Source organism: Papio anubis, chromosome 10 (genome assembly GCF_008728515.1).
Source record: "Papio anubis isolate 15944 chromosome 10, Panubis1.0, whole genome shotgun sequence".
Lineage (NCBI taxonomy): Eukaryota > Metazoa > Chordata > Mammalia > Primates > Cercopithecidae > Papio > Papio anubis.
In genome coordinates, this window is record NC_044985.1 from 31203060 (window position 1) to 31216375 (window position 13316).

The 13316-nt window shown below is 42.6% G+C and overlaps 1 non-coding gene across 1 annotated transcript; it reads left to right on the forward strand.

The window, feature by feature from the left end:
• The first annotated feature begins 12582 nt into the window (after positions 1–12582).
• Positions 12583–12687, forward strand: LOC116269323. The gene has a single exon (XR_004176800.1). It is a non-coding gene; the product is annotated as a small nucleolar RNA U13 (small nucleolar RNA).
• The last annotated feature ends 629 nt before the right edge of the window (positions 12688–13316 follow it).

Genomic DNA, 13316 nt, shown 5'->3' on the forward strand with positions numbered 1-13316 from the left:
ATTTCTGTCTTGAGGCTTCAGAAGTTTGCTTAATTGGGTCTTTCTGTTCCCATAACCCAGCATAAGCTGTGATGGTAATTGGTATGTGACTAATAACACGTGGCAAAAAATAAACAATAAAACATATCTACCTATATCTAGGGTATGTATGCCATTGAAAGTAATAGATTTTTATCTATGATTAAGTACAATGAATGGATAAAGTTGCAAAAGATCATGTGCATCACTAATTACAAATTATTCATTTCATAGATGAGAAAACAGAGGCTCCAAGATCACACAGGCCGTATAGGGTCATATGCATTTGTCAGTCAAGCTCGCTGAGACCCAGTTTCTTTCTCTGTAAGGAGATTCTATGATGATGACAGGTCAATTTTAAAAGATTGATAATTATATTATATGGCAAATAAAAGCATAGACACTACAATGAAAGAATTGCTTTATCTCAACAAAATCTTAGAGAGAATGGGAAACTGAGTTCAAAATTGCAATGATAAGAGTCTTCACAGAGTGCTAGAACCACAAGTTCTGGACTTGAGCATAAGAAACCCAAGACGGACCCTGGTAGGCAAGAGCAGTTGCAGCAGATGGAGAAAAAGTCATCTGCCTCTGGCTTTTATGCTCCACGTTTTGGTACTGTGAGACAGGCATTAACACTTATCAATCCATAAGCATATAGTACAGTATTATTCACTACAGTCATCATACATGAGATCTCTAGAACTTATTCATTCTACATAACTAAAACTTTTAGATCTTGAATATTCTCATCACACACACATAGAAAAGGTAACTGAAGTGATAGATATTTCGATTAACTTGACTGTAGTAACAATTTCACAATGTATGTCACATTGTCCAACTGAAACATAAATAATTTTTATAAAATAAAAACAAAAGGTTGTTAAAAAGCTACAGGCAGAAAGTAAATGCAGTGGAGAAAATATAATTTGTCTTTTTCTATTTTGAATGACTGCATGAGTATTACATTCTCACTTATGAAACTTCAAACAAGTCAAAAATATATTAGTAAGAAATGCAAGTCCCATTTTATCCCCCACCCCCATACACCGCAAAACAGCAAATATGGCAGCCTGCTCCTTCCTCTGAGAGTTCCATCCCAGGGGGGCACCAACTTGATGCCAGTCAGAACTCTTCTGTAGGAGGTGTCTGGAAATCCCTATTCGAGGTCTCACCCAATCAGAAGGAATGGGATCAGAGTCCTGCTTAAAGAGGTGTCAGGCTGAGCCTTGGCAGAGTGAGTATGCTGCAGTTGGGGGAATCCCCCACGTCCAGAACACCCAGACTTTCCAGAGCCAGCAGGCAGGAATGGCTGTCAGCTAAGCTGCAGTTACAGTGGCCACCCCTCCCACTGGTGGCTCCACCCCAGAGAGAGATCAGAGTCTGCTTGTAAAACCCTGGCTAGAGTTGTTGAAATTCCCAGAGGGAGGCCCCATACAGTGAGGAGGTGAGAGGTGAAGCCAGTTGGACTTGCTGGGTTGAGTGGGGACTTGGAAAACTTTTCTGCCTAGCTAAAGGTTTCTAAATGCACCAATCAGCACTCTGTAAAAACGCACCAATCAGCACTCTATAAAACGGACCAATCAGTAGGACGTGGGTGGGGCCAAATAAGGAAATAAAACTGGCCACCTGCTCGGGTCTCCTTCCACTCTGGAAGCTTTGTTCTTTCACTCTTCACAATAAATCTTTCTGCTGCTCACTCTTTGGGTCCACACTATCTTTATGAGCTGTAACACTCACCACAAGGGTCTGTGGCTTCATTCCTGAAGTCAGCGAGACCACGAACCCACTGAGAGGAACAAACTCCTCCAGACGCACCACCTTTAAGAGCTGTAACACTCACTGCAAAGGTCTATGGCTTCACTCCTGAAGTCAGCAAGACCACAAAACCACCAGAAGGAAGAAACTCTGGACACATCTGAACATCTGAAGGAACAAACTCTGGACACACCATCTTTAAGAACCATAACACTCACCGTGAGGGTCTGCAACTTCATTCTTGTAGTCAGCAAGACCAAGAACCCACCAGAAGGAACCAATTCTAGACACATTTTGATGACCACGAAGGGACAATCACCAAGTGGTGAGTACCACTGGATCCCTTTCACTTGCTATTCTGTCCTGTTTTTCCTTAGAATTCAGGGGCTAAATACCGGGCACCTGTTGGCCAGTTAAAAGTGACTAACACAGCCGCTGGACTAAAGACATGGGTGTCAGGCATTCTGGGAAAGGGCACTCTAACAACTCCCAACTCTTCGGAGTTGGGAGCATTGGTTTGCCTGGAACCAGCTTCTGCCTTTCCTGTACTTCTGGGCTGAGCTGAGGGTCAACAGAGAGGAAAGCCATTCAGCTCCAGGGTCCCAAAAACAAGTTGGTTGACCCTGCAGCCATGAGTGGAACTCTCAAAGTCACTCAAGCGAGACTCGCCCATCTATCCTATCTATCCTGACCCTTGCCTCCTGGGTCCTAATGCCTGTCAGACAAACTTCCTCTCACCTTTCTTCTCTGAGGCTAGTCCTTCTAAAAACCACTCCCTGTCTCTGGTGCTTTTCTAGTTTCTCCTATAAGAATGATTTCTAGTATAAATTCCAGGACTCTAGTCCCTTCTTTAGGCACCCAGGCTCACCAATCAGAAAGATATAATTTTTGTCCAAAGCCCCATCAGTGGTGGGGGGACTATCCGGAATTTTAGGATCCCTCCTCAGACTAGCAGGCCTAACAAAAGTTATTCCTGAAGCTAGGATATGGGGAACTTCAGAAATGGTATCTTTCCTAATCATATAAGTGAGGACAAAAGGCATCACTCTTTCAACTCTGGAGATCCCTTCCCTCCCTCAGTGTATGGCCCTCCACTCCATTTTTGGGGCATAACATCTTTATCTTTATAGGACAGTGGTAAGATGCCAATACTAACAGGAGAATGCTCAGGATTCTAACAGGTTTTCGAGAATGCGTTGGTAAGGGCCACTAAATCCAACCTTTCTCGGTCCTCCTTTTGGTCTAGGAGGAAAACTAGTGTTTCTGCTGCTGCGTTGGTGAGCACATCTATTCCAATCAGCAGGGTCCCGGGACTGTTGTGGGTTCTTGGGAAGGGGGAGAAACAAACAAACCAAAACCACAGGCAGTTTTGTCTTTCAGATTGGAAGCACTCAGGCATCAACAGGCTCACCCTTGAAATGCATCCTAAGCCATTGGGACCAATTTGACATGCAAACCCTGAAAAAGAGGTGGCTCATTTTTTTCTGCACTATGGCCTGGCCCCAGTATTCTCTCTCTGATGGGGAAAAATGGCCACCTGAGGGAAGTATAAATTACAATACTATCATGCAGCTTGACCTTTTCTGTAAAAGGGAAGTCAAATGGAGTGAAATACCTTATGTCCAAGCTTTCTTTTCATTGAAGGATAATCCACTACTACGCAAAGCTTGCAATTCTCATCCCACAGGAGGACCTCTCAGCTTACCTCCATATCCTAGCCTCCCTATAGCTCCCCTTCCTATTAATGATAAGCCTCCTCTAATCTCCCCCAGAAGGAAATAAGCAAAGAAATCTCCAAGGGACCACAAAAACCCCCAGGCTATCGGTTATGTCCCCTTCAAGCTGTAGGGGGAGGGGAATTTGGCCCAACCAAGGTACATGTCCCCTTCTCCCTCTCTGATTTAAAGCAGATCAAGGCAGACCTGGGGAAGTTTCCAGATGACCCTGATAGGTACATAGATGTCCTACAGGGTGTAGGGCAGACCTTCTATCTCACCTGGAGAGATAGCATGCTATTGTTAGATCAAACTCTGGCCTTTAATGAAAAGAATGCAGCTTTAGCTGCAGCCTGACAGTTTGGAGATACCCGGTAGCTTAGTCAAGTACATGATAGAATGACAGCTGAAGAAAGGGACAAATTCCCTACCAGTCAGCAAGCCGTCCCCAGTATGGATCCCCACTGGGAACTTGACTCAGATCATGGGGACTGGAGTCATAAACATCTGTTGGCCTATGTTCTAGAAAGACTAAGGAGAATTAGGAGAAGGCCCATGAATTATTCAATGATATCCACCATAATTCAGGGAAAGGAAGAAAATCCTTCTGCTTTCCTTGAGTGGCTACGGGAGGCCTTAAGAAAATATACTCCCCTGTCACCCAACTCACTAGAGGATCAATTGATCCTAAAAGATAAGTCTATTACCCAATCAGCCACAGATATCAGACGAAAGCTCCAAAAGTGAGCCCTGGGCCCCGAACAAAATCTGGAGGCATTATTAAATCTGGCAACCTCAGTGTTCTACAATAGGGACCAAGAGGAACAGGCCCAAAAGGAAAAGTGAGATCAGACAAAGGCCGCAGTCTTAGTCATGGCCCTCAGATGAACAAACATTGGTGGTTCAGAGAGGACAGGAAATAGAGTAGGTCAATCACCCGGCAGGGCTTGTTACCAGTGTGGTTTGCAAGGACACCTTAAAAAAGATTGTCCAAAGAGAAACAAGCCGCCCCCTTGTCCATGTCCACTATGCTGAGGCAATCACTGGAAGGCACACTGCCCCAGAGGGCAAAGGTTCTCTGGGCCAGAAGCCCCCCAACCAGATGATCCAACAACAGGACTGAGGATGCCCACGGCAAGTGCCAGCTCATGTCATCACCCTCACTGAGCCTGAGGTACATTTAACCATTGAAGGCCAGGAAATTGACTTCCTCCTGGACTGGCATGGCCTCAGTGTTAATCTCCTGTCCCAGATGACTGTCCTCAAGGTCCGTTACCATCGGAGGAATCCTGGGACAGCCTGTAACCAGGTATTTCTCCCACCTCCTCAGTTGTAATTGGGAGACTTTGCTTTTTTCACATGCCTTTCTTGTTATGCCTGAAAGCCCCACACCCTTATTAGGGAGGGATATATTAGCCAAAGCTGGAGCTATTGTCTACATTAATATGGGGAACAAGTTACACATTTGTGGTCCCCAACTTAAAGAGGGAATCAACCCTGAAGTCTGGTCATTGGAAGGACAATTTGGAAAGGCAAAAAATGCCCGCCAAGTTCAAATCAGGGTAAAAGATCCCACCACTTTTCCTTATCAAAGGCAATATCCCTTAAGGCCTGAAGCTCATAAAGGATTACTGGATATTGTTAAACATTTAAAAGCTCAAGGCTCAGTAAGGAAATGCAGCAGTCCCTGCAACACCCCAATTCTAGTGACTGCACTAGTCAGTGGAGACTAGTGCAAGATCTTAGACTCATCAATGAGGCAGTAATTCCTCTATCTCCAGTTGTACCCAACCCCTATACCCTGCTCTCTCAAATACCAGAGGAAGCAGAATGGTTCACTCTTCTGGACCTCAAGGATGCCTTCTTCTGTATTCCCCTGCACTCTGACTCTCAGTTTCCTTTTGCCTTTGAGGATCCCACAGACCACACATCCCAACTTATGTGGACACTCTTCCCCCAAGGGTTTAGGGATAGCCCTCATCTGTTTGGTCAGGCACTGGCCCAAGATCTAGGCCACTTCTCAAGTCCAGGCACTCTGGTCCTTCAGTATGTGGATGATTTACTTTTGGCTACCAGTTCAGAACTCTCATGCCAGAAGGCTACTCTAGATCTCTTGAACTTTCTAGCTAATCCAGGGTACAAGGCGTCTAGGTCAAAGCCCCAGCTTTGCCTACAGCAGGTCAAATATCTAGGCCTAATCTTAGCCAGAAGGACTAGCGCCCTCAGCAAGGAACGAATACAACCTATACTGGCTTATCCAGTATAATGTCTCACCCTAAGACATTAAAACAGTTGCGGGGGTTCCTTGGAATCACCAGCTTTTGCCAACTATGGATCCCCAGATACAGCAAGATAGCCAGGCCCCTCTATACTCTAATCAAGGAGACCCAGAGGGCAAATACTCATCTAGTAGAATGGGAACCAGAGGCAGAAACAGCTTCAAACCTTAAAGCAGGCCCTAGTACAAGCTCCAGCTTTAAGTCTTCCCACAGGACAAAACTCTTCATATGTCACAGAGAGAGCAGTGATAGCTCTTGGAGTTCTTATTCAGACTTGTGGGACAACCCCACAACCAGTGGCATACCTAAGTAAGGAAACTGATATAGTAGCAAAAGGCTGGCCTCACTGTTTATGGGTAGTTGCGGCGGTGGCTGTCTTAGTGTCAGAGGCTATCAAAATAATATAAGGAAAGGATTTCACTGTCTGGACTACTCATGATGTAAATGGCATACTAGGTGCCAAAGGAAGTTTATGGCTATCAGACAACCACCTACTTATACACCAGGCACCACTCCTTGAGAGACCGGTGCTTCAAATACATACATGCATAGCCCTCAACCCTGCCACTTTTCTCCCAGAGGATGGGGAACCAATCAAGTGTGACTGCCAACAAAATATAGTCCAGACTTATGTCGCCTGAGATGATCTCTTAGAAGTCCCCTTAGCTAATCCTGACCTCAACCTATATGCTGATGGAAGTTCATTTGTGGAGAATGGGATACGAAGGGCAGGTTATGCCATAGTTAGTGATGTAACCGTACTTGAAAGTAAGCCTCTTCCCCCAGGGACCAGTGCCGAGTTAGCAGAACTAGTGACACTTACCCGAGCCTTAGAACTGGGAAAAGGAAAAAGAATAAATGTGTATACAGATAGCAAGTATGCTTATCTAATCCTACATGCCATGCTGCAATACGGAAAGAAAGGGAGTTCCTAACCTCTGGGGGAACCCCCATTAAATACCACAAGGAAATTATGGAGTTATTGCATGCAGTGCAAAAACCCAAGGAGGTGGCAGTCTTGCAGTGCCAAAGCCATCAGAAAGGTGAAGGAGAAAAGGCAGGAAACCATCAGGCAGATGTTGAGTCCAAAATTGCTGCCAGGTTGAACCTCCCGTTAGAAATACCTATGGAAGGACCCTTGGTATGGAACAATCCCCTCCAAGAGATTAAACCCCAGTATTCCCCAACTAAAACAGAATGGAGACTTTCATGGGGGCATAGTTTTCTCCCCTCGGGGTGGTTAATGACAGAAGAAGGAAAGGTACTTATACCTGAAGCCAGCCAGTGGAAAATACTTAAAACCAATCCTTCCCTGGCAAATGACTGTTGGCTTTGTATCTCTCTATCGACCTCTGCTTATGTTGCCACTCCCATTCCCGCAAAAAATTGGGTCTTTACCAACTTAACCTACCACCCTCATTATGAAGGAAAAGACCCTTTCTGACTTCTAAATATGCAATCATTAGCCAACTTCCCCATCTCTGATAGGACCAAGAATACCCTAACAGGATGTGCAATCGAACTTTTACATTCTTACATTTCCAAACTCACCTATTACACAAGCAATGAAAAGCCCATACACGGCCCTGTAACTATGAACACCATCTTAACTTTCCAAGCCCCTTTGTGCATCCAATGCAACCTGTTATCAGACCTGCCCCTGGGGCACTTACTACCCCATCAGTGTAATTACACCCTACAAATTCGAGCCCCAACTGATCATAGTAACTTCCAACTCACCCATACAGCTCCATTCAGATGGCTTGTCCGCTTCTCAGGGCCTCCAAAAATCATCACCTCCTGCCTGCTTAACAAATAGTCCAGGTTTTGTAATGGCAAAAAACTCCCTGCATGACCATTCACCCCTGGACCCTCTGCAGCAGCGCCCTCACCACTAATGAATGCTTTCTCATCCCCTCTTTCTATCACCCTCTCAAATGGTTCTCAGTAGATACAAAATGATTTTTTTCTCCAATGGGAAAATAGAATACTGGTAGCCACTCAGTTTGCTCCCAATACCCCTTTAGAGTTGCTCACCGGAGCTACCTTGGCAAGTACTCTACGAGTATGGGAAAATGAAAACAACGAATTCACACACTTTTTTAACATGCAAAACTCATTCTGTCTACCCAGCTAAAGCATATTCTTCTTATGTGGAATGTCAACCTATATCTGCCTTCTCACTAACTGGACAGGCACCTGCACCTTAGTCTTTCTAAGTCCCAACATTCATATTGCCCCAGGAAATGTTAATCAGTACCCCTCAAAGCTCAAATCCGTCAGCGCAGAGCCATACAACTAATGCCCCTACTTATAGGGTTAGGAATGGCTACTGCTACAGTAACCAAAATAGCCAGTTTCTCTACTTCATTATCCTACTACCACACACTCTCAAAGGATTTCTCAGACAATTTGCAAGAAATGACGAAATCTATCCTTACTCTATAATCCCAAATAGACTCTTTGGCAGCAGTGACGCTCCAAAACCGCCGAGGCCTAGACCTCCTCACTGCTGAGAAAGTAGGACCCTGCACCTTCTTAGGGGAAGACTGTCGTTTTTACACTAACCAGTCAGGGAGAGTAAGAGATGCCACCTGGCATTTACAGGAGAAGACTTCTGAAATCAAACAATGCCTGTGTCTGTGCTTCAGACCCAAGGTCCTGCTGGCATGGGCTCATGAAGAGATCTCCTGCTCCATGGGTTGCAAAGATCCATGGGAAAAGCAAGGAAAAGCAATGAGTAACTGTGTGACTCTGTCTCACTTGGCTGGAGATAGGAGTTTTCCTCATTCCATGCCCTACCCTGTTTTTCCTTGCTCTTGGGGTCACATTGACTATCTAGTCAGTCCCAATGTGAGAACCTGGATACCTCAGCTGAAGACGTAGGATTCACTTGCTATTTTCTTTCTTCTCTGTGAGAGCTGTGAACCTCATCTGCTTCTAATCAGCCATCTTGGACTGGAATCTATCACAATGTACATTTGCAATGCACAAAGTCTCTATTAATTTAAACATTACCTTACCAATAGAAATTTAGAGAATTTCTATTTGGTGTGAGATATGGTTTGGCTGTCTATCCTAACCCAAATTTAATTTCAAACTTTCATCTCCATGTGTCAGGGGAGGGGCCTGGTGGGAGGTGATTGAATCATCAGAGCAGACATCCCCCTTCTTGGTCTTGTGATTGTGAGTTCTCATGAGAGCTGGTTGTTTGAAAGCACATGGCACTTCCCCCTTCTCTCTCTCTCTCTTTCTCCTGCTCTGCCACGGTCAGAGTGCTTGCTTCTTTGCCCTCCACCATGATTGTAACTGTCCTGAGTCCTCCCAGTCATGCTTCCTGTTAAACCTGCAGAACTGTGAATCAATTAAACCTTTTTTCATAAATTACCCAGTGTCAGGTAGTTCTTTACAGCTGTGTGAAAACAGACTAATACAGAAAATTGGTACCTGGAGAGTAGGACACTGCTACAAAGGTACCTGAAATGTGGAAACAACTTTGGAACTAGGTAATGAGTAGAGGTTGGAACAGTTTGAAGGTATCAGAAGAAGATAGGAAGACAGGAAAGTCTGGAAACTTCCAGAGACTTGCTGAATGGTTTTGACCAAAATGTTTATGATATGGACAGTAAAGTCCAGGCTGAGGAGGCCTCAGATGGAATTGAGGAACTTATTGGGAAATGGAGTAAAAGTCATTCTTGCTATGCTTTAGCAAAGAGACTGGTGGCATTTTGCCCCGCACTAGAAATCTGTGGATCTTTGAACTTGAGAGATATGATTTAGGGTATCTGGTAGAAAAAACTTCTAAGCTCAAAGCATTCAAGAAGTGACCTGGCTATTTCTAAAAGTGTATGTTCATATGCATGAAGAAATAGATGGTCTGAAATTGGAACTTAGATTTAAAAGGAAAGCAGAGCCTAAAAGTTTGGAAAATTTGCAGTCTGACCATATGGTAGAAAATTAAAACTGATTTTCTGGGGAGAAATTCAAGCCTGCTGCAGAAATTTGTATACGTAATGAGAAGACTAACGTTAACAGCCAAGACAATAGGGAAAATGTCTCCAGGGCATTTCAGAGATCTTCATGGCAGCCCTTCCCATCACAGGCCTGAAGGCCTAGGAGGGAAAAATGGCTTCATGGGCCAGGTGCAGGGCTCTGCTGCTCTGTGCAGCCTAAGGAAGTGGCACCCTGTGTCACAGACACTCCAGCTCCATCCGTGGCTAAAAGGGTCCAAGGTACAGCTTCAGCCATACCTTCAGAGGGGCAGGCCCCAAACCTTGGCAGCTTCCATGTGGTGTCAGAAGCAAGAACCAAGGTTTGGAAACCTCCACCTATATCTCAGAGGACATACGGAAACACCTGGATGTCCAGAAAAAAGTCTGCATTGGTGGGAAGCCCTCATGGAGAACCTCCACTAGGGTAGTACAGAAAGCAAATGTAAGGTTGGAGCCCCCCAGAGTCCCCACAGGGGCACTGCCTAATGGAGCTGTGAAAAAAGGGCCACCATCCTCCAGACTCCAGCTTGCACCATGCACCTGGAAAAGCCACAGGCACTCAATGCCAGCCTGTGAAAGCAGCTGTGGGTGCTGTACCCTGCAGAGCCACAAGGGCAGAGCTGCCCAAGGTTGTGGGAGCCCACCTTTTGCATCAGCATGCCCTGGGTGTGAGACATGGAGTCAAAGGAAACTATTTTAGAGCTTTAAGACTTAATGACTGCCCTACTGGGTTCTCAAATTGCATTGGGCCTATAGCCCCTTTGTTTTGGCCAATTTCTCCAATTTGGAAATGAAGCATTTACCCAACGCCTATACCCTCATTTTATCTTGGAAGTAACTAACTTGTTTTTGATTTTACAGGCTCAGAGGCAAAAGGGACTTATCTTGTCTCAGATAAGATTTTGTACTGTGGACTTTTGAGTTAATGCTGAAATGAGTTAAGATTGGGAGACTGTTGAGAAGGGATTATTGTATTTAGCAATGTGAGAAGGACATGAGATTTGGGAGGGGTCGAGGTGGAATGATAATTTATATTTGTGTCCCAGCCCAAATTTCATGTCAAACTGGAGGAGGGACCTGATGGGAGATGACTGGATCATGGGGACAGATTTCCCCCTTGCTATTCTTGTGACAGTAAGTTCTCATGAGATCTGATCATTTAAAAGTGTGTGGCACCTCTCCCACCTCCTGCTCTGCCATGGTAAGACGTGCTTGCTTCCCCTTCACCTTCTGCCATGACTGTAAGTTTCCTGAGGCCTCCTAGTCATGCTTCCTGTACAGCCTGAGGAACTGTGAGTCAATTAAACCTCTTTTCTTCATAAATTACCCAGTCTTATGCTTAAAAACACAGCTTCAATTATCATTTTCTTATGTGCATATTTTTGCATGAATGAATTTCCATTAGGTTAGAGCTAGAATTGCTGAATATATACATACATTTTTATAGACAGAGTCGAATTACTCTCAGAAAAGACCAGGCTTACTTATAAAACTATCACAATGTGTAAGGATATGTGTTTTCTCACATACAATAAATCCCGGGCAAAGGTCAATGTATTTAATATTTGTCACTTTTAAGGGCAAAGATTAGTATCATTTTTGCTTAAAATTTAACTCTGTTATAACTAAGATTTGCATTCATTCTTTTTATTTCTCCTATAAATTATTAATTCATATTTTATATTTTCTTGTTTGGGTTTTGATTTATTTTATCAATTAGAAGAAATTCTTGAAATATTTTGACTACTAATTCTTGGATTTTTCAGATGACATCTTCCATTTCCCATAAAGTGTGACCATTTTATTGTTCCCTTTGCTAATTAAATAATTAAATTAATTATATTACATATATAACAGATAATATTGCATATATTTCAAATATTATATACAATATGATTAATTAGTATAACACCTAATAAGTGTTATAACACTTCTAATACTTTTTCTTATCTAGTTTTATTTCCTAGGAATTTATTTTGAAAGTAGCAATATCAGTGGACATCTTCCTTTTATTGCTAACTTCAATAGCTATATATTTAATATTTCATCATTGAGACACAATGGAGAAAGAATAGTCTCTTCAATAAATGGTGCTGGGAAAACTGGATTGTAGCATGCAAAAGAATGAAATTAGGCTCTTATCTTATACCATACACAAAAGTCTACTCAAAATAGATTTTTTAAAAACCTATGTGCAAGACCTGAAGTCATAAAACTCCTAGAAGCATGAGAAAATCTCCTTGAATTGGCCTTGACAATGATGTTTCTAATATCACACTCAAAGCACAGGTTACAAAAATAAAAATAAGTAAATGGGACTATATCAAGCTAAAAAGCTTCTGTACAAAAAAGGCAACAATCAACAAATGAATAGGCAGCCTATGGGCTAGGAAAAAATTACTGTAAACCACGTATCTGATGGGGGTTAGTATCCAAAATTTATAAAGAACTCTTTCAACTCAATAGCAGAAAAATAAATAACCTTATTAAAAACTGGATAAAGGACCTACACACATATTTCCTCAAAGAAGACATAAAAATGGCCAACCACTATATGAAAACGTGTCCAACATTACTAATCATCAGGGAGGTAAAAATTAACATCACTAGGAATCACCTCACACCTGGAGGAATGGCTACTATCAAAAAGACAATGTTGACAAGGGTATAGAGAATGGCTACTATCAAAAAGACAGATGTTGACAAGGGTATAGAGAAAAGATAATCCTACTACACGGTTGGTGGGATTCTAGATGGGTATAGCCATTATGAAAGACAGTATGGAGGTTCCGAAAGAAATTAAAAATAGAATTACTCATCTTTTTGTAGTTCATGAGCATGATGACTGGGTTTTCACACGAATGTGTGAGATGTGCCACTCTCTGAACCTTATTATGATCTTGGCACATTACCCATCCGACCTGAAAAAAAAAAAAAAAAAAAACACTCTATAATCCAGCAATTCTTTTTCTGGTATACACCCAAAGAAGATGAAATCACCACCTCATAAAGGTATCTGTACTTCCATGTTCACTGCAGCATTATTCACAATAGCCAAGATACGAAAAATGAAAACAACTTAATGCCCATTGGTGTACAAATGGATAAAGAAAATGTGATATATATACATATTCATAAAGTTGGTCCTTGAACAACACAGTTTGAACTGCACAGGTCCTCTAATATAAGAATTTTTTCAACAAATATGTTGACAATTGAGTGGAGATTTGCAAATATTTGAAAAAAAACTTGCAGACAAACCACATAGCCTAGAAATATAAAAAAAAATAAGAAAAAGGTAGATATGTTATGAATGCATAAAATATGTGGAGACACTATTTTATCAATTACAATGATAAAATATACACAAATCTATTAAAAAATCCAACATTTATACAAACTTATGCACACAAGCACAGACCATATATGATGATATTTGCTGTCAAATGTAAACAAATGTAAAAATGCAGTGTTAAATCATAACTGGATAAAATTAAGTGTGTACTGTACACTGTAATAACTTTGTAGCCACCTCCTGTTACTATTGTGGT